General features: G+C 42.4%; 2 pseudogenes; one reads left to right on the top strand and one right to left on the bottom strand.

Moving 5' to 3' along the window:
* Positions 1-15029: 15029 nt before the first annotated feature.
* LOC147000269 (sentrin-specific protease 2 pseudogene) lies at positions 15030-16066 on the bottom strand (annotated as a pseudogene).
* Positions 16067-16301: 235 nt separating this feature from the next.
* Positions 16302-17346, top strand: LOC147000268 (sentrin-specific protease 2 pseudogene; annotated as a pseudogene).
* Positions 17347-24182: the final 6836 nt, after the last annotated feature.

The raw sequence follows: 24182 nt of genomic DNA, 5'->3' as shown, positions 1-24182 counted from the left end.
CACACACCTATGGTCACTTGATCTTTGACAAGGGAGCAAAAACCATCCAGTGGAAAAAAGACAGCATCTTCAACAAATGGTGCTGGCACAACTGGCCCTTATCATGTAGAAGAATGCAAATTGATCCATTCCTATCTTCTTTTACTAAGAACAAATCTAAGTGGATTAAGGAACTCCACATAAAACCAGAAACACTGAAACTTATTGAGGAGAACATAGGGAAAACCCTCAAAGATATGGGTTCAGTGGAAAAATTCCTGAGTAGAACAGCAAAGGCTTGTGCTGTAAGATCCAGAATCTACAAATGGGACCTCACAAAATTGCAAAGCTTCTGCAAGGCAAAAGACACCGTCAATAAGACAAAAAGATCACCAACAGATTGGGAAAGGATCTTTACCTATCCTAAATCAGATAAGAGACTAATATCCAATATATATAAAGAACTCAAGAAGGTTGACTCCAGAAAATCAAATAACCCCAATAAAAATGGTGCTCAGAGCTAAACAAAGAATTCTCACCTGAGGAATACCGAATGGCTGAGAAGCACCTGAAAAATGTTCAACATCCTTAATCATCAGGGAAATGCACATCAAAACAACCCTGAGATTCCACCTCACACCAGTCAGAATGGTTAAGATGAAAACTCGGCAGTATCTTGAGAGTGGAGGAGTTGAGCTAAGTATGCAATTCCCTCCGCCTTATGACCAAGAAAGCTAATTAGTGCAGTGATATGCTTTCATTCCGTGTCCCTCCCACCCCCAAATTTAATAAAAATCTTTTGACATCGAGGTAAATCACCCTGTTTGCCTGATGAACCCATGGGTGATAGAACTGTAAACCCTCCCCTCTTTCCATGTGTTCAGCCCTGTGGCCAGTGGCCCCAGCTCTTCCTCTGTTGCATTGGAATCCAACCTCCTGCTTGTATTTCAAGCCTGTAGATACTATAGGGCCTGTAGTGTCATTGCTTGGTTGGAGAATTGTCCCCTCTGTGGCTCCTCAGTGCAGATGCTCCATGGCTTCCACTTCATTCCACCTCTTTCTGATTTTGGAAAGATCTCTTCTCCATAAGGAAGAAGAATTGGGGCATTTTCCCATTTGGATGTGTTTCTAGTGTGTATTTATTAGATTAATCTTGAGCTGAAGATTATATCATGTCATCTAAATGAAGGCAGCTGCTCCGCTCAGAGTTTTCCTGCTCTGCTTCTGCAAAAAAAGCAAAATGAAATATCCTTTGGGTACAAACAAGGACAATTTTCAAGTTGCCAAGCTAGGCTGACCTTTCTTAAATGACACACTGAGAAATGTCCTTAAACCCACTGAGAAATGTATCTCCCACTCCTCATTATAGAAGCTTCCCTTTGCAGTGGACAGAGACAATCATGGAAAATTAAACTGGGTCAAACACAGAGAGGTTCTGCCTCAGTGGATACACCTACAACAGAGCTCCTCTAACCCTCAAGGACCATTAGAGGAATCAGAAAGCTTGTAAGAACCACAGGACTAGGAAGTCAGCTGTGAGCCTGTGTCTCCCAGAAACAACTGGGAAACTTCACCCATGTTAACACCACCTTATAGCTATCAAAGCAGAACCCAGGCAAGAACCCTAATTAATATGATAATCTAGAAGAACAAAATCTCATGGGGCCTCACCCCTAGGCAAAGAATTACAGGCCACAAATCACTATTGAAAACAAATGAGAATTAGCCTTTCCCAGGATGAGTCAGTGACTAGTTATCTAATACAAATTAGTTATCACTGAAATTATGTGCATACAAGCCCCTCCAAAAAGACTCCACAGGTTGCTTATATGTTTTTGCTGTTACATATATGTAACAGTTATAATTTTAAAAATCAGGCTAACAGGTCTGAGAGAGAGTGAGAGATGGGTATATGGGAGGGGTAGGAAGGAAGAAGTAATGTAATCATATTTGAATTAAAATAAACAGAATTTAAAAACATATTTACTCTGTATTTACTATGTTCCAAGCAAAAACATAGCAAGGGTCATTTCCTCATTGGAATAAGCCACAGCTGTGCTGTGACCAGAAGAGTGACATCATTATTTTTATAATGTACTCATGGGAGCAGTGTGTTAAGAGTGAGCTTGACCTTGATTAACTGGCTTCATCTGGGTAACACATGTGACCAGAAGATGGTTTATACAGGGCAGAAGATGTTTAATTATAAACTTTAACTTTTATGTGCCTTGTAAGGGAGGACTCTCACTGGAGCCTGGCAGAAAATATGTCCCGAATTCATTCAATGAGAATGGTTCATTTGTTTGGTTGGTTTGTTTTTCTGAGACAGGGTTTCTCTGTGTGGCTCTAGCTGTCCTGGAACTAGATCTACATACCAGAACAGCCTTGAACTCAGATATCTGCCTGCCTCTGCCTCCCAAGTGCTGAGCCCTTGGCTTTCTGTTGATTGATTTATTTGTCTGGAACAATTTGGCCCAGCCTCAGTTAATCCCTAGACACACCCAGAAGTATGCCTCAACCAATCTAGTCTCCTAGGTGATCACAAATTCAATCAATTGTGGGTAGACTGTTAGGGCAGAGGTAACTGTTACCTGTCTAGCTTGCCATTTTGTGCTATCATTAATGCCATAAGGAAACTTTCTCACATGTTGTTACTGCCATCACTAGGATGTTCTGTGCTTTGGTGTTCTTGGAAGCCAATCACATCAGAAGTCAGTTAGAACCGCTTTGTAGTGTTAGCCACAATAAGCTTGGACCTGAACCAACCACAAAGCCACACATCCTGCACCTGTGAATGAACTTTTATGGTATTTGCCTTTACAAGCTGCCCCTGGGATGGACCACAACATAAGAGAGACACCTAAACCTATTTAGAATAAGACTTTTGAGTAGGGGTCAAATATAGTTTAAATTCTGAAGATGTCTCTGGGAACTGATACGTCATTTGACAGAAAGAGACATGTATGTGAGTAACAGACATCCTGGTTGGCATGTTGAGACATGAAGTTTATATAAGGTCCATCCTGTTATGACATGAATGCTAGACAAGTCAAGTCCCCAGCTTCAGATGAATACCCCAAGCAAGCAGGATAAATGTAAAATAAAGGCTTGTTCCTCAGGAAATTCCCTATCTCTAAATCCTGATTGGTGGAATAATTTGACACAGATCTTTTTAGATTTCAGGCTTAAAGAGTCCTATAGGATATTGACTCAAGGTCACAGTTGCCCAGTCTGACCTGAGGCCCTGACCAATCAGTTTTGGGGCAATGTTCAATAAACTAATCCTATCTGACCAAGATCAGTGTTCTGTGATTTGTGAGGTGATACCTGGATCTCAACAGACTGACCATCAAGGTTAATCACCACATATAGGAACTTCCCTCAGCATCCCCCTGAATTTGAATTACTAACAACACAAAAAAAGAGGCTTAAGAATCCTTTTAATACTAATTCTATGCTTTGTAGTTACCAGCTGAGACAGGCTTGTTTCATCTGTCAACTCTCTTTCTTTTCCAGGCTCTCCCAGGGCACAAGGCTGAGATAGGAGATAGCCTTAATAATTTCAGGGTATCATTGCAGACAACAGCAGCCGAGGGCTTCTGCCACCCCTATCTATGTTCAGCAGCCATCTCCTTCTCTATAAATCTTGTTCATTGGGATAAAAATAGTAGGAATCAGCCATGAGAAGAAGAAGTTTTTTCTGTCATACCTATACTGTAAATAGGATTTTAGCAACAAAGTAACTCAGGTAATAGTATCCGGAGGCATTATTTTTATTTGTGCTTGAATTCTGAATCATTCATCTTATTCATGTATTTAAAATAGACAAACCCAGAGGCAAGGCTGATAATAAAATCTGAGTTGTCAATTTTGAACCTGTAGCATCTGGTTAGACCAGAATAGGGTTGGAAGTCTGCACCTGAACTAACGGAGCCCAGATGAGTTTGATAGAGAAGGCAGGTGACCAGAGGCTGGGGGATCTGGCCCTAAACCTTAAGCTCCATGGCCTTAATTCAAGTACTTAAATCAGAGCACAGCATGGAGCAGATGCTCAAAACCTTTCATTGAATAGAAATAAAGGAAAGATTGAACCTGCCAGCAAGTCAGGCAAGGCAATCTACCCAGGGAGCAGTGTCTGAAATAGGTGAAGAAGAAGTGACATTTTACTGGTAATGTAGATGAAACATGGACACTCTTATCAAATGATCTGCCTTTTAATAATAATAGTAAAAAGAAACCAGTGAAAAATTTAAAGATTCGACTGTATTGCTCCAATTGGGGAGATAAATATTTGCCCAACATATAAATTTTATTCTTTTCCCCCTTGAATGCATTTTAGCCCAGAGCATACAGATATTATTTTCCCAAATGTTCGCCGAAGTCATCTAAGAAATTTCTCCACTTTGTTTCTCTTATTTTAGGAGCAGGCACGGATGCTGGAAATGGGGATAACTGGCCCAGAAGGCCACTTTTTGAGCAGACTGGAAGAGGTGAGTTTTGTTGGGTGTTGGACGGAAGGGCATGCAGCAAAAAATCAAGATGGCAGTGAGTGTTGTTTTCAACAGTGTTTTCTGGGAGACTTGTTGTCACAGTCCTAGGGTGTCACTCACTTTACAGTTGGAATGTTTCTGTTTGGCCCTGCCTGAGCTATATCCACACATAGTTTAGGCACAAGTGAGGCTGGAAGAATGTGATAGAATCTATGATTCAATCTATCATTGTTGGGAGACTTCTCACAGATACCTCTTCTGGCTAGAAGGTAGAACAAAGATGTTCATCTCTGACTTTCGGTTGCTTTACACTCAGGCTGCAGTAGGTGTTCTGTGTGTCTCAGTCTTTGCTGATCATGCCAAATTCTAGAGAAATTCTATGCACTTTTTTTCATATTGCAATGAGTCTTTTAAAACACTGACAATGTGGGAAGGAGGACTTTTCAGTCTCAATATGCCTATTGATTCTTGTCTCTTATGTCAGCAACTGCTGCTGGCACAGGGCTCAGAGCTTGGAATTAATTGCCCACCTATCTGAAAGCAGCTTTGTTCTGAACTGCCACCTTGCATGATCTCAACCCCCCACCCCTACCCGCCCCCTTTGTCAATTAAGCTAATCCTGTATGGCAAATTCCACTAAAGAAGGAGAACATAAACTTTTAGTTCTTCCCTTATCTCTTCTACAGCTTTCAAGAATTAAAATGTAACATGGGTATAGGGAAAGTTTCCTATTGCAATGGAGCTATACATTTTTGTAAGCCAAATGATACACTTGTATCAGGTGCATACAGATGGAGAAGTAGAATGTGGCCAGCTTAGGAGATGCTTCCAGTTGATACTATCTGTAAATTAATGATGAACATTCCAGTTACACACCACATTCCTGGAAAAAAAATGTTCCCTAATGATTCCAGGGACTTTGTAAGAGAGATGTATTCCTGACAGTGCTAACTCCAGGTGTTATCTCAGATATTATTCATGGTCCTCCCACTCAAGGTACTGGCATTGCATGGGTAAAGAATCTAAAAGTTAGAGGTCACTCATGGGCTGATCATGTTTGAAGGACTGAAAAATCACTTATGTAGTGTTAGCTGGCCACAGTGGTCAACACTGTTTGTGAAACTGGAAATGCTGGTCTCTGGAGGGATAGGCTGGCTAAACAGATTCCTTTAGACACAGCCAGGGGATTTCACAGCAAAGCCTATTTTTGTTCCTTGGATTGTTTTTCAACCTTGTTCCACCCCCACCACCTCAACCTGTCCCAGTCCCTTCTCCCTTTTAGTAAGAAGGCCACTTAGCTGTAAATCTCTCCAGCTCCAGAAGCACTTTTGAGTAAATTTGAAATGTGATGTAACCTTCTAAAGATAGTCATGTTGTTGAAGTGCAGAAAACCCTTTGGTGCTGGAAGGAGCAGGATCAAAGGGGCCAGGGCTAAGGTCATGGGGCTGCTGAAGTGGTCAGCAAAGGTATGAAGGGGGAGTGAGTATCAGAAAAGCCTATGCTTTTTCAGTTCAAAGCCCCCAAGTCCAGATGATATCTCAAATGATGCTGCTCAGAAAGCATAGCAACAGGTGCTGAACATATTCTCCAGTGTGCAGTATCTGGGTGCCTAAAGGGCTTTACCTGTACCCCAAAGCCCTCTGGAGCATACCAGTTCCTCAAGTCAACTGAACCACAGTCACCATGGTGTGACTGGTTTGCATTATGCTGCCACTAGACATCTGTAAACCATTTGAGGCATATTTGTTTTTCAAGTATTCTTCTATGCAAGCTAACCCAGAAAGTCATATTCATATGAAAAGGAATGTCAGCTGATTCAATGAGGAATTGCCATTGAGTGTCTCTCTCTCTTCTTCAGGCTGAGCTGGTCTGGCTCAGGATTTGAGCAAGAGTAGACTTCTCATTGCTCAGAAACTGTGACCAATAGTCACGCCAACAGCCAGTGTTCCAGGCACTAATGTCTCAAAGGGATTGGTTGTTTTAACCTTACAATGGCTCCAGATGTCAGGACTCTGGTTCTCCCATTTAGGCAGGAAAGCAGCAGCACTGAAAGGCTGTGAGGTCTACCTGAGGTTACCTGGCTTGTATGTAAGAGAACGAGGATTCACTCTCAGTCACCCAAGGGATCCTGGGCTCTCCCAATCTCACTTGTTTAATCAGCTAATCCGTATTCCTCGTGGTTTAAGTGCTGCTGGCTTAGCTGGCATATTTGAAAGCATGAACTCTAAAGTTGGAGTAGGCTAAATGAGATCAGTAATAAAAACAGTGGCTGTGCTGCTGTGAAGCTTGGGAATTACCATAATAAGAAATCCTACATAGAAATTACCCTTTGCTGACCCCATAGCTGCAGGAAATGTCTTGATATCCTTGCCTTTCTGATGGCCTTCAGCTGGGGTTGACAGGATTGTGCTTTCCCAGAGACTCTGCCCTGAGATTGGGAAGTAGAGTCTTTTGAGTCTCTCTAGTTTCTTTTTGGAGTCACTCAGAGCTATGAGTTTCCCTCTTAGAAATGCTTTCATTGTGTCCCATAGGTTTGTGTATGTTGTGGCTTCATTTTCATTAAACTCTAAAAAGTCTTTAATTTCTTTCTTTATTCCTTCCTTGACCAAGGTATCATTGAGGAGAGTTTGTTCAGTTTCCACGTCAATGTTGGCTTTCCATTATTTATGTTGTTATTGAAGATCAGCATTATGCCATGGTGGTCTGATAGGATGTATGGGGCAATTTCAATAATTTTGTATCTGTTGAGGCCTGTTTTGTGACCAATTATTGGTCAATTTTGGAGAAGGTGCCATGAGGTGCTGAGAAGAAGGTATATCCCTTTGTTTTAGGATAAAATGTTCTGTAGATATCTGTTAAGTCCATTTGTTTCATAACTTCTGTTAGTTTCACTGTGTCCCGATTTAGTTTCTGTTTCCACGATCTGTCCATTGATTAAAGTGGTGTGTTGAAGTCTCCCACTATTATTGTGTGAGGTACAATGTGTGCTTTGAGCTTTACTAAAGTGTCTTTAATGAATGTGGCTGCCCTTGCATTTGGAGCATAGATATCCAGAATTAAGAGTTTTTCTTGGAGGATTTTACCTTTGATGTGTATGAAGGGTCCCTTCTTGTCTTTTTTGATAACTTTGGGTTGGAAGTTGATTTAATTTGATATTAGGATGGCAACTCTAGCTTGTTTCTTCAGACCATTTGCTTGGAAAATTTTTTCCAGCCTTTCACTCTGAGGTAGTGTCTGACTTTTTCTCTGAGATGGGTTTTCTGTAAGCAGCAGAATGTTGGGTCCTGTTTGTGTAGCCAGTCTGTTAGTCTATGTCTTTTTATTGGGGAATTGAATCTATTGATATTAAGAGATATTAAGGAAAACTAATTGTTGCTTCCTTTTATTTTTGTTGTTAGATCCGGCATTCTGTGCTTGTGGCTGTCTTCTTTTTGGTTTGTTGAGAGATTATGTTCTTGCTTTTTCTAGGGCATGATTTCCATCCTTGTATTGGTTTTTTTCTGTATTATTCTTTGAAGGGCTGGATTCTAGGAAAATTAATGTGTGAATTTGGTTTTGTCGTGTAATACTTTGGTTTCTCCACCTATGGTAATTGAGAGTTTGGCCAGGTATAGTAACCTGGGCTGGCATTTGTATTTTCATAGTGTCTGTAAAACATCTGTCTAGGCTCTTCTGGCTTTCATAGTCTCTGGTGAAAAGTCTGGTGTAATTCTGATAGGCCTGCCTTTAAATGTTACTTGACCTTTCTCCCTTACTGCTTTTAATATTCTATCTTTATTTCATGCATTTGTTGTTCTGATTATTATGTGTCAGGAGGAATTTCTTTTCTAGTCCAGTCTATTTGAAGTTCTGTAGGCTTCTTGTGTATTCATGGGCATGCCATTCTTTAGCTGTGGGAAGTTTTCTTCTGTAATTTTTTTGAAGATATTTGCAGGCCCTTTAAGTTGAAAATGTTCATTCTCCTCAACTCATATTATCCCTAGGTTGGGTCTTCTCATTGTGTCCTGGATTTCCTGGATGCTTTGAGTTATGATCTTTTTGCGTTTTTTATTTTCTTTGATTGTTGTGCTGATGTTCTCTATGGAATCTTCTGCAGGACAGGTCTCTTCCTCTTTAGTTTCCTTGGGGCTCTTCCAAGGCTGCCATGGAGAATGCAGCCCCAGCTCTATTTAGGGGAGGACAGGTAAGCTTAGACAGCCTTTCTTTCGGCCCTGGGGAGGTGTTCCCCACCCTCCTCTCTAGTGTCTGAAAACTGAGTAAGGACCATGGCAGAGCTAGAGCCAAAGGCTTCCTTTGCTCATGGCGAATGGCTACTCTCCTCATCCCAGACCTGAGTACATTCCCAATGTTATTTCTTTAGGAGAGCTGATTTACTCCATTGTTCCTAAACTTTACTCCCAACAGTTTTTACTCCGCTTCTGTGGGAGGGTACACCAGAGATATACGGAACCCAGCTCTGAGTAGCAGGACTGCACTATATACCCACATTTTCAATGCTAACCAAGTGTTTCTTCCTCTGCTAGCAGATCCCAGGGGCTGGGATATCACTCTTTAATTGGTACTAAATCTCTAGGATGATGTGTATAAAGCGACATGATGCAGCTTTCTTGGTGTGCAACACGTAAGGGCAGTGGGCAGCAGTGGTAGCCTCCCTCTTTGTCTATCAGAGTTGGAAGCCCATGTTCCTATCACATCATTTCCAAAATCAACTGTGAGCCAGATTCTGTGAGCAAGTCAGGGGGCTGTAGAAGCCAAGATACTCTTCCCATAGGAAACGTGGTAGTGACCTTGGCTCAGACTTCTGTGCTCTAGGGACCCACTCGATGAGAAATATCACACTGTGCATTAAGTACTCTGAAGAACAGAGCAGGCCTCCTACACCTTCGAAGTACTTAAGAGAAACCTCCATCTCTGCCTGCAGGTGTTGTTTGGTTTTGCTGGGATTTTTTTGTTTGTTTGTTTGTTTTGTTTTTTGTTGTTGTTGTTTTGAGGTGGGGAATTTTTGTTTATTTCGTTTTGTAAAGCTGCACAATTGAGTCCAGGCCCTCTCAAATGCTAGGCAAAACTCTGTCACGGTACTTCATCATTGCCCCCTTCCAGCCCTGGCTATAGGCTGTCATAAAACTGAGAACTAGAGAAACATGAACAGTATGGATACATAAGAATTTGGAAATTGCAGAGGAAGGAATTTTCCTGGAGAAAGCTATTCTGTTCTAATCTTGAAAAAGGCTTTCACCTCAGAAGAGGAAACTTGCTTCTTTAAAGCTCTCATGGTGCTTTCATTTTAAAGGAGACATTAGCAGTAAAAGTAGGGAATGAAGTTTTGAGTTACAATTCAAATTTGGGGATCAATCCAGGAACACAGAAGAACTTTTATATGCAAAGGGAGTTTGCCAGATCTGAAGCTTGTGCACTAAATACCTCAAAAGCCAGGCTAGGCAGCAGCACAGGTTGTAGTACCATCTGAGGCCACCAGATGGGGGACGAGACATGTAAATGAACTGTAATTCTGCGCATCTGCAACTGTGTGGTTCCCCATGCCTGAGCCCTTCCAGGGTTTCTCTGATCATGAAAAATGAACTCATTTGGGTCATTTGCACTGCACTTGGCATTTCCAAAGTGTGCCACTGTGCCAAAACCTTAAGTTCCACTCAAGCATTAGTTTCCTGTGCAAGGAACAGCTTCTTGAAGTCCTCAAGGTGGTCAGGCACTGTCTCAGAATGTGTCCCTTTCTTCATTTACTATGAGTAGTGCCCTAGCATAGTAAATCCTGAGAATCCTTTGGCAGCTCCCCAACTGTTTTCTTAACATGAGAATTTTTCTAAGATACATGTTACTGGAGTTACAAATTGAAATGCAAATTGGTTCTGCTTCACAAGCAGACAGTAGTATGCCAGGGTGGGAATGCCAGGGTGGGAGTGTATTCTGGTACCATCTTCTCTCAAGTAGCTCTGTCTTCAGGGCTTTCCACCAAGTCCCCTCTAAGAATACTCTGCAATCTCCAAACGCCAAGTTATTGCTGAGCCCCAATAGCAATCTATTGACATTCTTTCTGAAAGGGCCACAGGCTTGAGTGGTTGAAAAGGTCTCTCTGGATCAATTAAATCAGCTTCCTCAGTGGAGAAATTTGTTACTTCTAAGTTTTTTGGGTTTTGTTTTGTTTTTAATCTAATAGGATTATAGTCATCCTCTAAAATGGCCTTTCTCTAACTTCAAAGTCCACTGGGTCTTTGGGTCATTTCTTTATCATGATATGCAGAGGTCTATCTCCCAAGGACTGAACCCTAACTCTGGACTCCATTCTGCTCATTCTGCTAAGTCCCTTCCAAGAGGTGAGTGCTTGCCAATGTTGCTTCTAGCCACAAGCCTCCCAGATCTTCTCCCTTAGACTGTCCCAGCTTGAGTCCTGATGCAGTCATGCATTCCTCATAATTCCCCTTTGAGACATGGTGTGTGGGTGTTCAGTTCTGTGTCTGGTGGCTATGGACAGACTGTGAGTCTCCCTGTGACCTGTGCTAGCTGTGAGGCAGCTCGGTTATTGAAGAGCTGTTTGGTTTGAACTGTTTGAAGAAACCTGTGTATTGAGTTAGCTGAGATTAAAGAAACAAATGAACAAACAAACAAAAAGCTCATCACGTGACTGTTAATGTAAACCTGGTTATTAAAATAATTATAAAATTACCGTCACTAGTATCCAGTCCTTTGTGCGTGGAAAACTATCGCACCTAATATACTGAAACTCTGGGAGACTAGGAAATGGTTCAGTGGGTAAAAGAGCTTGCTGTGTAAGAAAGAAGACCTGAGTTCCAATTTCAGTTACCCGTTAAAATATGTATGCCAGAACCCTGGTACTGGGGTTCGGGAATTGACAGGAGGATAACTGGGTTTGGTGGCTTCAAGTTCAGGGAGAGACTTTGGTTCAATGCTAAAAAGTGTTAAAGCAGAGCATCTGATGTCCTTGTCTGGTCCCCAGGATCATGCACATGAATGCACAGCCACATGTAAATGTACATGTGTAAAACACACACACACACACAAACACACACACACACCATGTAATAGAAAAGAAGAAACTTCCATTATTTGGATAGTAGGTAAATAAGCATCAGATCTGAAAACAGCAGAGGTTAATTGTAGACAGTTGTGGCCTGAGATTCAACTGTGGGCCACTCACCCAACAACGGAGTTTGAAACAATGGAGTTCATTTAAGATTTTCCTAATAAATAATCACATTTATTTTTAATGTAATAAATATCTTTGGGGATGAGTCTAGTTGATTCTGAGACAGAACTTTAAAAAGGATTTGTTGTTGTTGTGCTTTTGTGTGGTTGTGTGTGTGTTTGTCTTCCACTATCTCTTATGCCTTTCTGTAAACACCAGCTACTTATTTCCAAAAGTCTGGGGATGAGGGGAAGCCCCCATGTAAATCACACCAAAGGTTTCCTTCAGCAACCTGATCTCAAAGAGTTCAGTGAATGTCTGACAAAAACTGTTCTCTGTGCATAATAGAAACTTGGAAGTTCTGATTTGTGTAATGATTTTTATATGTTGTCTAGCCTTGGGGTGCAGCTTGTAGGTATAGCATTTATTTACCTAGCAGGCAGAAGGCCCCAGGTCAGCTCCCCAACACTACAAAAACAGAGACATAAAACTACCTACAAACAAGTCAGGACTCTGGGATCATTTTGTCTATGAACTGCCATCATGTCTCTCCCTGTGTTGGGAAACATTCTAAAATCGAGTTTTCATTTGCATAGGGCAGACAATGGCAAGGTTTATGCTGGTACACAGGTGAGTCTGGAAGTGGGGTTATAAGATGTCTGAAAAGCTCAGGAGAAATAGGGCAAACTTGAGCTTGCTGAATGTAAGTGATGAACCCAGGCAGTTTCCATCTCAGTCCAGCCTTCCCAACAAAGCACATTCCTCGTCAAGGCAAAATTGGTCTTTGACATCTCTAGGTTTTCATTTTATCTGCCCAGGGAACCCAGAAGGAGAGAGTTTCCCTCAATATTATCAGCCAAAGAGATTGTTTGGCCACCCTCAGTACTGGTAATGTATGTCTCTCTGCTTATGACCAAGAAACAGCTAGGTAAGCCTGTTAAAGATTTGAGTGGCTTTAAAAGGGGCCAATGGCACTTATGATGGAGAATACAGGAAAGCATAAACAGCTACTTAAAATATTGATGGCAGATGCGTTGGCTAACTTTCATACCTATGGAGCCTTGAGTATTTGATGGTCACACTAGACCAGCTTGGGAATGAGAACACGAACAGTGTTAAAAATAACAAACGCATTTTGTTTCCAAAGAGCCTTTGAGAGTTTGCTTTTTTTATACCAACCCATCACAGATGAAACACACATCTGAGAAGAAGGTAGCAGAGAAAGGGATCACCCGAACAGCCTGCAAACTGAGAGTGTACACCTAAGGCTGGTGCTCTTCAGAACCTAAGGTGCTGAGCCCTGACCTTTGCACAGCTGGCTAGTGGCAACAGCATACAGGAAACTTAGTGTGGCAGGGGCTAGAGGACAATTGGTGAGCAGCACTTCAGAGCCCACTAACTCCAGGACAGGCCAAGGAAATTCCAGCTGGGAGATTGTGGAGCTATTGTGAGTCTATGAGTTACCCCAAAGTGCCCAAAGCCTTTGTTGTCCTCTTAGCTAAGATGATGGGCCTTGGACTATCCCCAAAGGCTATGGTAAAGAAACGGGACCCAGAGAGGCAGGGGAAAACTCAAAGGGGTCATATAAGGATTATTTATAAACCTTAGGTCACAGTGAAAGGCAGAAGCCAGGATGCTGGGTGCAATCCGTCAGTGAGTCCACTAAAATGGGTTGCTACAACTCTCCAACACCATCCATGCTAAAGGGACATTCTTCTTAATGGAAGTAAGAACAGGAGACCTGGGATGACCTCACACATACTTGACAAAGGATGTCTGAGTGCATATTTTTACAGAAGACATTTTAATCCATACAAGCACATTTATATCACATACACTATGGCTTAACACAAGCATATATATATATATTTTTTTTCATTCTGGGGGCTTTTAAATCAGCCACCAGTTCAGAAAAGCACATAGAATGAAATGTGGAGTCTCAGGGTTTCACATTGAGCAGGCACCTAAACACCCTGTCAATAGCACTCACAGGCAGACCGAAGTAGAAGACAGATATTGTGTTGACAGAACACAGGAACATGGAGGAGCTGAGCAATGCACTTGCCATGCCTAATCTTTGAACGTATGAAAGGCAGCATCCCTGTCAACCTCCAACAGCAATGTGGGTGTCCATAGCTACAGAAACACTCTTTCTTCCAAGTTACTTATTCACCAATCACCCAGAAAGCCAAAAAGATAGGAAATCCAGTCATTTCTGGACTTCCACTAATTAATTAGATCAGTGGGATTGAACTAGAAATGCTCTATGCTGCCTGAGATTCATGCCCGTACTAAAGATGACCTCAGCCTATACCAGGGCTGCAGTAGTGTCATTGGCTCTTGGCAGGACATATTCTTCCCCAGAGTGAGGATCTTACCAGGGTTGCCCCATAGGTAGCTGCCTCATTCTTCCACTCTGAGTCACTGGGAATGCCTTGGAGATTTTCAACTGCAGTGCAGAGTGGCTGTTACTTCAGGGGCACTCTGGTATTCAAACCCTGCTCAGGCCTTTCTGATGCTCTGTAGAGTAAGGGAGGAAGGAAGCTGCTTGGAGAGATTCCAGGAGTAGCACAAGAAAGGATAAAGTAGTCCCACTGTTTTGTGAAGTTCTCGGCCCTAATCCTTCTCAGAAATGTGGCTATTTCATCTGTTGGATGCTAACTTTGAGCTGAAGTTAAGGAATAAGCCCAAGAAGCATTTACTATGAGCTCTTGGAAAAGTTTTCTGTTGTTTGTTTTGTTATTGATGCTTTTCCTCTTCTTTAAAATGTACAGCAGTAGGTGGTGCTCAGAACCAGCTATTCTGCACTGCCTGGTTCAGTAATTCTGTCTCTGGGGGTGCTGGGGAATCTATCCATGTCTTCCTGCATTCTAAGCACAGATTCTACTACTGAACCACAGCCCAAGCACAATGGATTTCTTTTGTGTGTTTGTTTGTTTGTTTGTTTTTCTTTTTAACTGACCACACACGGTGCGCTGGTCATTTACTCACCTCCCACCCTGCACTTTCACCAGCCCCTCCCAAATCAACTGCCTTCTCCTCTTTAAACATTGTTGATACAAAAACAAATGAATAAATATATGGATACAAGCTGCTGAGTTCATTTAGTGTTGCCTCAATTTATACATTTAAAAAGAAGTCTGAGCTAAGAAAACTTTTATAAGTCATAGGGTTGGGCTCAGTGGTTTCCGGAAGCTTTGACCAATAAGCCTAATACCCTGGGTTTAATGCCAAGGACCCACAAATGAAACTGGCTCCTACAGCTTGTCCAAAGTCTACCTCTCATAAATGTCCCCCAAAAATGTTAAGACAGAAGCTTTTTAAATAGTCATCGTGTTTACATTCCAATTCACAAAAATATGGCACCAGATACTGGGGTAATTTATCAGTTAAAAAGCTCAGACCACTGATATTTTCCTTCTGAGTAAGCCATTGTTTCCACTTCCTAGGCGAACTCGGGCAGACACTTCTTCTGACAGATCAGGCTCCATTTGGTGTCCTCTTGTACCTTCCTTTTCAAATCGGAGTCCCACTTCCTTCTCTGTATCAGCTTTTCCTTTTGAATACCTCTTTTCACTTCTCATTGAACAGAGAGGTCCTCTTGTTAAAACAACTCCAAACAGTTTTGGAACAAAATGGGTTGTTCTGACACCATGATTCTGCTCCTCCACCAAGCCTTTGGTCTTTAATGTGTCCATCAGAATTCTCTGAGAACTGTGGTGTGAAACTGTGGGGGGAACATGCTTCCATGAGCACTTTCTTTAAGATGCTCCAATAACTTTTGATACTTCTCCCTTTCATCCTTTTGGACACCCTCCTCCACGGTGCAGTGGGGACACCTTACACCCTTGCCACCCTCTTCAGAAATCATCTCTGTCATACCTTGCTCCTGAGGCTTCCATGTTAAGGAACTCTCTGGATTGCTTTTGCTATGGTGAAGACCACTTGGCCTTCTATTATAGCCTTCTGATTTCAGCTTAAAACCAAAGGAGGGCAGGACTCTCCTTGGCTGATAGTGGGTCACTGTCACTCTGATCTTTGGATAGTCACTTATTCCGTTAGGAGATTTATTACCCAGTTTCAGCATGCTGCTGCAGGATCCAGAACTCATCAGCTCACAATATGAAGAGTTGGAAAAGACCTCTCCAGAAGGGGCCCCATTCCGTGTTCCATTACAAGCAGAAGACACATTGGGTTTTGTGGTCAGCTGGAACGGGAATCCAAATAAACTCGCAGCATTGTAGAGACTGTTCTTCACTTGGTGAATAAAGCAATCTAAGCTTGGTCTTTTGGCTGGGATCTCATCAGTGTCCACTGCAGTAGAAAACAGAGTGCTGCTGGAGCGCCACCTCTTGAGTAGTGCGTGGGCCCTGGGCTCGTGCAGCTCACACAAGGGAAGAATAGTGCCAAGAATCTTAGCCAGCCATCTGTACATTCCAGGCCTGAGCAGCAGAGGCGGCCAACACACCCCAAGACGCAAACCCCAGAGCTGTCCTTGCTGCAGCCACCACCACCACCTCTGCCACCACTGCCACTGCTGCACCCTTTACTGCTTTGGCCTTAGCTAGGATCAGGCGCGGGAAATATCAGGGCTTGAGATAAAGGAAAAGAACTTCCCAAGCAAAGAGAAGGACAAAAGAACAGAAGATCTCTTTGCACTTACAGAGGACATGGAAAAGGAAATCAGTAATGCCCTGGGCCAAGGCCCACCAGATGAGATTTTGAGCAGTGCATTTAAGTTGCAAATCACCCGCGGAGACATCCAGACATTAAAGAACTATCATTGGCTCAATGATGAGGTCATCAATTTTTATATGAATCTTTTAGTGGGAAGGAGTAAAAAGCAAGGCTATCCAGCACTTCAAGCATTCAGTACATTCTTCTATCCTAAGCTAAAGTCTGGAGGTTACCAAGCAGTGAAAAGATGGACCAAAGGGGTAAATCTCTTCGAACAAGGACTTGTTCTGGTACCTAATTCATCGGAAGGTACATTGGAGCCTGGTGGTGATGGACCTATGAAAAAAGTGTCTTAAATATCTGGATTCTATGGGACAAAAAGGCCACAGGATCTGTGAGATTCTTCTTCAGTATTTAGAGGGTGAAAGCAAGACCAAAAGAAATAGAGATCTCAACCTCTTAGAGTGGACCCACTACAGCATGAAGCCACATGCAATTCCTCAACAGTTGAATGGGAGTGATTGTGGGATGTTTACTTGTAAATATGCAGATTATATTTCTAGGGACAAACCTATCACATTCACTCAGCACCAGATGCCTATCTTGCGGAAGGAGATGGTGTGGGAAATCCTTCACCAGCAGTTGCTGTGACAATGCCCCGCCTGGTCTTCTAGCTGCTGGTGGTTCTTTCATGGATGTTTCCATATACCTCATACACTGTGGGTTAAAAAGTCCCCGATCATTTCTCTTCTCTCACAGGTACTGAGCTCTCAAGATGCATGAGGGCCTCTCCACAGTGGCCCTGACTAGAGGTGTGGAGGGGCTGCTGGCAACCCTGCTCAGAGCCCTGGACTCTTCACCCCACACAAGAACAAATGCTAATTAATGTGTTTTGTTTTAAAGCGTTATTTCCATATGAATGTGGGAAATGCAGGATCTGTTATATGAATTGTTCTGTGTGTTCACAAGAATTCACTCACTCATTGGGCAGTGCCCTTTTCCCACTGCTCTTTTATACTTAGCTATAAATAATTTGGACTATTTTTTTCTGAAAAGAATGTTAATCAAACTGCCAGTTCCTGCTGCAGAGAGATATCAGCAGGGGGAGGAAGGAGGTGTTCCCTAGGTTCTCTAATGCTGGAGTGGGAACTGCTGACATACAGTCAAGGTTCTCTCTTTTAAGGCTTGAAAATGCCAGAAGATATGACGATGCTCTGTTGTAGGATCTGGCTGCCTTTTAGAGAGTCTGATGCTATGACATGGGCACAGTTCCTGGAAATGTGACCAAGGAACTCGATCTGTGCATCCTCCAAACTGGGTGTGCGCATCTTAGAGACTTTCTTTTCTAGAACCGAAGTAGCTTGGCTTCCTCTTGAAACTGGATTCAAAGTAACTGTGAGCATACATGTTAAGTCGTAGGTCTGGTGAGTGAGTGTGTGAGCCTCACCAGGGAAGGGCTGGCCTGAGCTGTCTGCTTCCAAAGATGCTCCTCAATGAAAGCCTATTTTTCCTCAGAGGTTTTTTTTTTAATATATATATATGTGTATATATATATATATATATATATATATATATATATGTATATATATGTGTATGTATATATATATATATGTATATATGTATATATATATAGCTGAAATTAAGTTCTTGGCTCATCAGCATGCCCTACTCCAGCCCCACTGAGCCTTTGGAGACAGATTTAGTACTTGGCTCTGAAGTTGCCAGGTTTACAGTCATCTATATTGCATATGAAAGTTTGTATTTAACTTTTTTGTTCATTAAAAATTCTACAGATGTGAAAAAAAAACTCAGACCAAAGAAGAAGAAGAAGAAGAAGAAGAAGAAGAAGAAGAAGAAGAAGAAGAAGAAGAAGAAGAAGAAGAAGAAGAAGAAGAAGAAGAAGAAGAAGAAGAAGAAAAGGCTTCTGCAATTTCAAAATCTTTCTCTGGGAATCATGTCCTTTTTATCAGAAAAATAAAATCTTAAAAATATATGAAGTTTCTGCAAATATATCAATTTAAGCTGCTGGTCTCCACCAAGGAGTCACTTACTTTTCTCTGTTTAAAATTATAAATTCTTTCTGAACAGCATCAAGATGTTCTTGAAGAAGGCACATGTTCAAGGGGAACATAACAAAGAAACAGAAGCATTCTTAGCTGACACATGCGAACCTCAAGTGGCCAATAACCCACAGAGTATTCAGTGAGCAACATGGATTGATTGAGGAAGTCCTGTTTCCAGAAGCACACAGATTCTGAGAAGATGACAGGATAGGAATCCCCCTCCTATATATATATTCATCTTGCAATGGAAAATGCCGGTTAATTACAATTTCACTGCTAACATATTAGAGGTTGCCCCACCTCTCTTATCTCTTGCAGAAGACCAGATGGGAAATTATGACAATATCTTTTAAATTCTGGATACCTGTCTTCTGCTTGCTGCTTGCTGCTGTATCAGAAGGGTGAAGCCAAAGACCTTAATGGCCACTGTAGCCTTGCCACTCTTATTACTAGAAGCCCCCAGCATCAGGCAGGGGTAGGCTTCTGACATGACCTCCCCAAGCAGCTCTTGAATGAATTGCACTTCCCTGAGTTTGGTGGGGAGCCTACCTACCTGAAAAGAGTCACTTTTCTTCATTTCCTTCTCCCTTTTAGCCAGTCGTTTCTTTTTCTTGTGAAGAGGTTTGGACTCCAAAATCATTTCTTCCAGGTCAAAATTGGGGTCAAATTGAGCCTGCCTTTCTTTAAGGAGGAAAGCAAGGCTCAGTCCTCATATCCCCGTATCATTCCTAAGATATAGACGCCTACCACTGAGAGTAATGAATAGTCCTGATGGGATAGCCTAAGAATAATAACTTGGGCTCCCTCCAAGGATGTATAGCATTTAATGACAGCATTATCTTTTATATTCTTTGATTGCTTAATTTAGTTATTCTCATAAACGTTTAACTATCCTTCAGTGATTAATGAAGTAGACCATATTAAAATACCATTTCTAAGGTTCAGAATCCTGGATTTATCAGTAGGTCAGAATCATGACCATTGCTTGGTCACCTTCCAAGGTCACTGTCCTAGTTAGGGTTTTACTGCTGTGAACAGACACCATGACCAAGGCAAGTCTTATAAAAACAACATTTAATTGGGGCTGGCTTACAGGTTCAGAGGTTCAGTCCATTATCATCAAGGCATCAAGGTGGGAGCATGGCAGTATCCAGGCAGGCATGGCACAGGAGGAGCTGAGATTTCTGTCTTCATCCAAAGGCTACTAGTGGAAGACTGACTTCCAGACAACTAGGGTGAGGATCTTATACCCACACCCACAGTGACACACCCATTCCAACCAGGTCACACCTATTCCAACAAGGCCACACCTTCAGATGTTGCCACTGGTCCAAGGATATACAAACCATCACATTCCACTCCCTGGTCCCCATAGACTTGTTCAAAAACATGAGTCTATGGGGGCCATACTTAAACATAGCATAATGCAAAATGCATTTAGTGCAACTTTCAAAGTCCTCATAGTCTATAGCAGTTGCAACAATGTTAAAAGTCCAAAGTTCAAGGTCTCTTCTGAGATTCATTCAACTTAATTAACTGTAATCCCCAAAGCAAGGCAGCAAACCAGCTGGGCAAACTCCAAACTCTGCATCTCCATGGCTGATGTCAAAGTGGTCTTCAGATCTCCACTCCTTTTTCATCTTTTTTGACTGCAACAAACTGCTTCCTCCTGGGCTGGTTCCACTCCCTGTTAGCAGCCTTCCTCAGCATGTATCCCATGGCTCTGGCATTTTTAACATCTTTGAGTCTCCAAGGCAATTTCAATGTTACATCTTCTTCTTTCAGTGTCGGGGATTCCACTTTATGCCTAAGGGCTGGCATCACTTCTCCATCTCTGTCCTCTGTAGCACTCTATGCTCAGGTTGATCCACTCTATTACGGCTGCTGTTCTTGGTGATCATCCCATGGTACTGACATCTTCAATACACTGGGGTGTTCCACTCCAACTAGGCTTCACCAATAGCCTCTCATAGGCTCTCTTTAGGGTGCCAAGCCTCAAATCCTTTGCATGACCCCTTCAATCCTGAGCCATCAACTACAGCTGAGGCTTCACCTTCTCCACTGGGCTTCCCTTGCCTCTCACAGTGCTAAGCCTCAGCTTCTCTCCATGATCCCTGCATTCCTTCACAAGCAGTACCACCTGAGTGACTCTTACACATTACCAAGTCCAGCCGCAGCATGAGGTACAACCTTGGGTATCTCTGGAACACAGCTTCTTTGTGATCCCAGAAAACAATTTCCAGAAGATTTCACCTCAACGATGCTGGTCTCTTCTTAATCACCGCTAATTCCTTAGCTCCAGCTAACCAGCATCAATTTTCCCAGTAGATCCTTCCATTCTTAACTCTAGAGCCAGAGGCACATGGCTGAAGCTGCCGAGTTCTGCTGCTTACAGGAACTAGAACATGATCCCCTTGTATTATTACATTATCACTAGCTTTATGTTTTCTAAATCCTTCACTGCCTAAGCTTGGCTATCCTGGTTCTTGCTCTGTAGATTGACCTTGAATGTAGAGATCAGCATGCTTGTCTCATGGGATTAAAGTGTGTACCACCATGCCTGGATCTAATTTAGCTGGGTAGGATCTTGCCCCAAGGTCCCACTCCCTTAATCTTTATCTCCTAGAACACAAGATTTTGCTCCTAGAACACAAGATTTTGCTCTATTTCACTTCCTGGTTCTCCTTAATTACTCAAACCGTATATTTTATATTTTTCCTTTCTAAGCTTGCTATGCTTGTTCAAACTTTTCTTCATAAGACTTAACCAGAGAACAAAGTCTCTGCCGGGCTTTTTTGAAACTTCTTTTGTCAATGCAATTAATCCAAGTCTCTTTACCTTAGCCTCAGGCAAACTTTTCAGACAAGGGCAAAAAGTAGCCACATTCTTCACCAAAATACCACAAAACCAGTCTTTATGCCACATTCTGAAATTCTTCTCCTTTGAAATCTCTTGGGCCAGGTCAACACAGTTCAAATCAATCCCAGCAACAAAGTCTTCCATATTCCTACTAGGATGACCCATTAAGCCCCATTTAAAGCATTCCACTGCTTTCCAAATCCAAAGTCCCCAAATCCACATTCTTTCAAATAAAAGCATGGTCAGGCCTATCACAGCAATACCCCACTTCTGGTACCAACTTGTCCTAGTTGGGGTTTTACTGCTGTGAACAGACACCATGACCAAGGCAAGTCTTATAAAAACAACATTTAATTGGGGCTGGCTTACAGGCTCAGAGGTTCAGTCCATTATCATCAAGGCATCAAGGTGGGAGCATGGCAGTATCCAGGCAGGCATGGCACAGGAGGAGCTGAGAGTTCTGTCTTCATCCAAAGGCTACTAGTGGAAGACTGACTTCCAGACAACTAGGGTGAGGATCTTATACCCACACCCACAGTGACACACCCATTCCAACCAGGTCACACCTATTCCAACAAGGCCACACCTTCAGATGGTGCCACTCCCTGGTCCAAGGATATACAAACCATCACAGTCACCAACCAGATTTCAATATCAGGATTTCTGAGAGTGATGTCAAGAAATTACTGCTTGATAAATCCTCCAAATGAGTCAGATCTACAGAAAGAACCAACATCTGCAAGGTGGAGATTCTCAGATGGATTCAGGAGAACCTAAAAGAAGAAAGGTGGTGTCTGAGGCAGGTGGTACCCAGGGTCCCCCATTGTCATGCATCAGCCAGGCATCCAATCACAAACCTCAGATCACGTTTCTGTTACTAAAGTAGACACTGGCACAGTTGAATGACACCACACTCTTCTTCCTTCTACTGAGATTCCACCTGGCATCCCAACTGGGTACCTTATCTACCTGTTCCCTGAAACAGCCATGTCCTCATGTGGCCAGAACAAGTGCCTCACTTGGACTTGAACAGAAATCTCAGATTTCTTTCTACCAACCTCTGCAGGAGCACATCCCTCTTGCCAATGTTCCCACATCCTGTAGTATAATTGGAATCCCAGGCAAATCAAAGGAGAGAGGAGCTTCAGTTGGGCTGCAGCCTAAGGTTTATCCAGTAGTATGCCATGGGATACCATATCCCTTGTTTGGGTACTCAAACAATGGAAACTATGTCTAAAACTATAGATGAGTACAATAAAGCTAACAAAACAAGAGAAATGCTCATGGAATTTTCCCACTAACCAACTCATAGATCTCAACGGATATGAAACCTCTTTGCACGAAGAAAAACAATCCTTTTCAATGAGCATATTTCTGAGTATGACGATTAGGAAGACTAGAACAATTTACAGGACAATGCGTGGGTAAAGCCTAGAAGTCCAGATGTTGACAGCCTGCTTAGCTCCTTGTCAATCATGTGACTTTCGGTGTTCAACTTACCCCACATGTGCCTCCATTTTCTCATCTGTAAAGCTAGTGTCAGGGTGCTTTTATGTTACTGGTGTGATCCTCAAGTGAGCCCCTGGGTGGACATGTACACAGAGCAATGTGAACAGACTGTGGGAATGATGTGGGCTTGGGATGCTTGACTCACAGTTGGAATGAAGCCTTGAGTGAGCCTCTTCTGCAGGACTGCGTCCTAGTTCATATCACTCATGTAAGGGAAATTCTGAATGTCAGTCAATTGAGAAAAGCGTTGGTCTGGATTAGGTTCAAGCAGCTGCCAATTAAATACAAGTAATGTTATTACTAGGAAGGCCAGACAGGTGGACCAAATAAATAAATAAATAAATAAATCCTGACTAAGTATTCTAAAGTCACTATCTGATGGGAGTCCCTTGTACAGAAATTGAGCCCATGCTTTGCCAAGACAGTGATCCCTTCTCCTACCTGAGTGCAAATCAGGTGGAGAATGTATGATTTGCAATAACACTAGAAGTCGAGTTTGTAGTATGATGAGCACAAATGGCTTGTACCAGGAATTAAAAAGAACTTCCCCCCTGACTCCCCGACTGGGAGAGCCTGTTTACTAAACCTCCACTTACCAAGTTCAGATCAAGAAGAAACACTTTAGAATGAACATTGCTTTGCAGAGCTAAGACCTGAAGCTGTGCTTTTCAATGACATAAAATGGCCACCGAATCTTATTTCTTACTATAATTTGTCCATTTATGGCCCATCCAAGCCAATCTGTGGTCTGACTGTACTTGGTCACATGCAGCTCCAGACCATGTCCAACACACGACTTCAGCTTAACAGCACTCAAGCAAGCACATTCCCTACCCAAGGAGACACATCCATTTGACTATGTGACAATGTAGTTTTGACATCAGTGTTAAACTCCCACTTGTTTCCAAGTGCTTTGCTGAGTATCTATACTTACAATGGATAAAATTGTACAAAGTACTGTGTGGGCCACAGTCATTGAAATACACTAAGTTGTACTGATATCTGGGAAGGTGCTGGAAGAATGCAAGTCAGGAAGTAGGGATTCAGGAGGAGTGAGTAGCATGGATGAACCTGTTTGGCTATGTGATAGTGAGGAATGGGAGGAGAAGGCAAAAACAGAGCCAAAGGAGGGAAAGGTTGACTAAAATTCAAAAGGCTCAAAGGGCAGTTTATAACCACTGTATCTCAATTAGCTTGATCTTTATTTGAAGAGCAATGAGAAGATGCTGACATAAAGGAATGAGACTAGTAGGGAGAGGAGTGGTAGACACATGCAACAAACCAGAAAAGGCATTGAAAGAGGAAAATTACTGGACACCTGAACTCTTCAACTCAGAGTCCTCCTACCCCTCCCATCTAGAGATTGTTCCCGGAACACACCTGAACTTCTCACCCCAAAGTACATTCCTGAACTTTTCACCCCAGAGTCAGACCCCCTCCCAA

The sequence above is a fragment of the Mus caroli genome, unplaced genomic scaffold (assembly GCF_978045245.1).
Source record: "Mus caroli unplaced genomic scaffold, Mus_caroli_1 scaffold_19, whole genome shotgun sequence".
Lineage (NCBI taxonomy): Eukaryota > Metazoa > Chordata > Mammalia > Rodentia > Muridae > Mus > Mus caroli.
The sequence above is the reverse complement of the archived record's forward strand: the minus strand, read 5'-3'. Positions and strand labels throughout refer to the sequence as shown.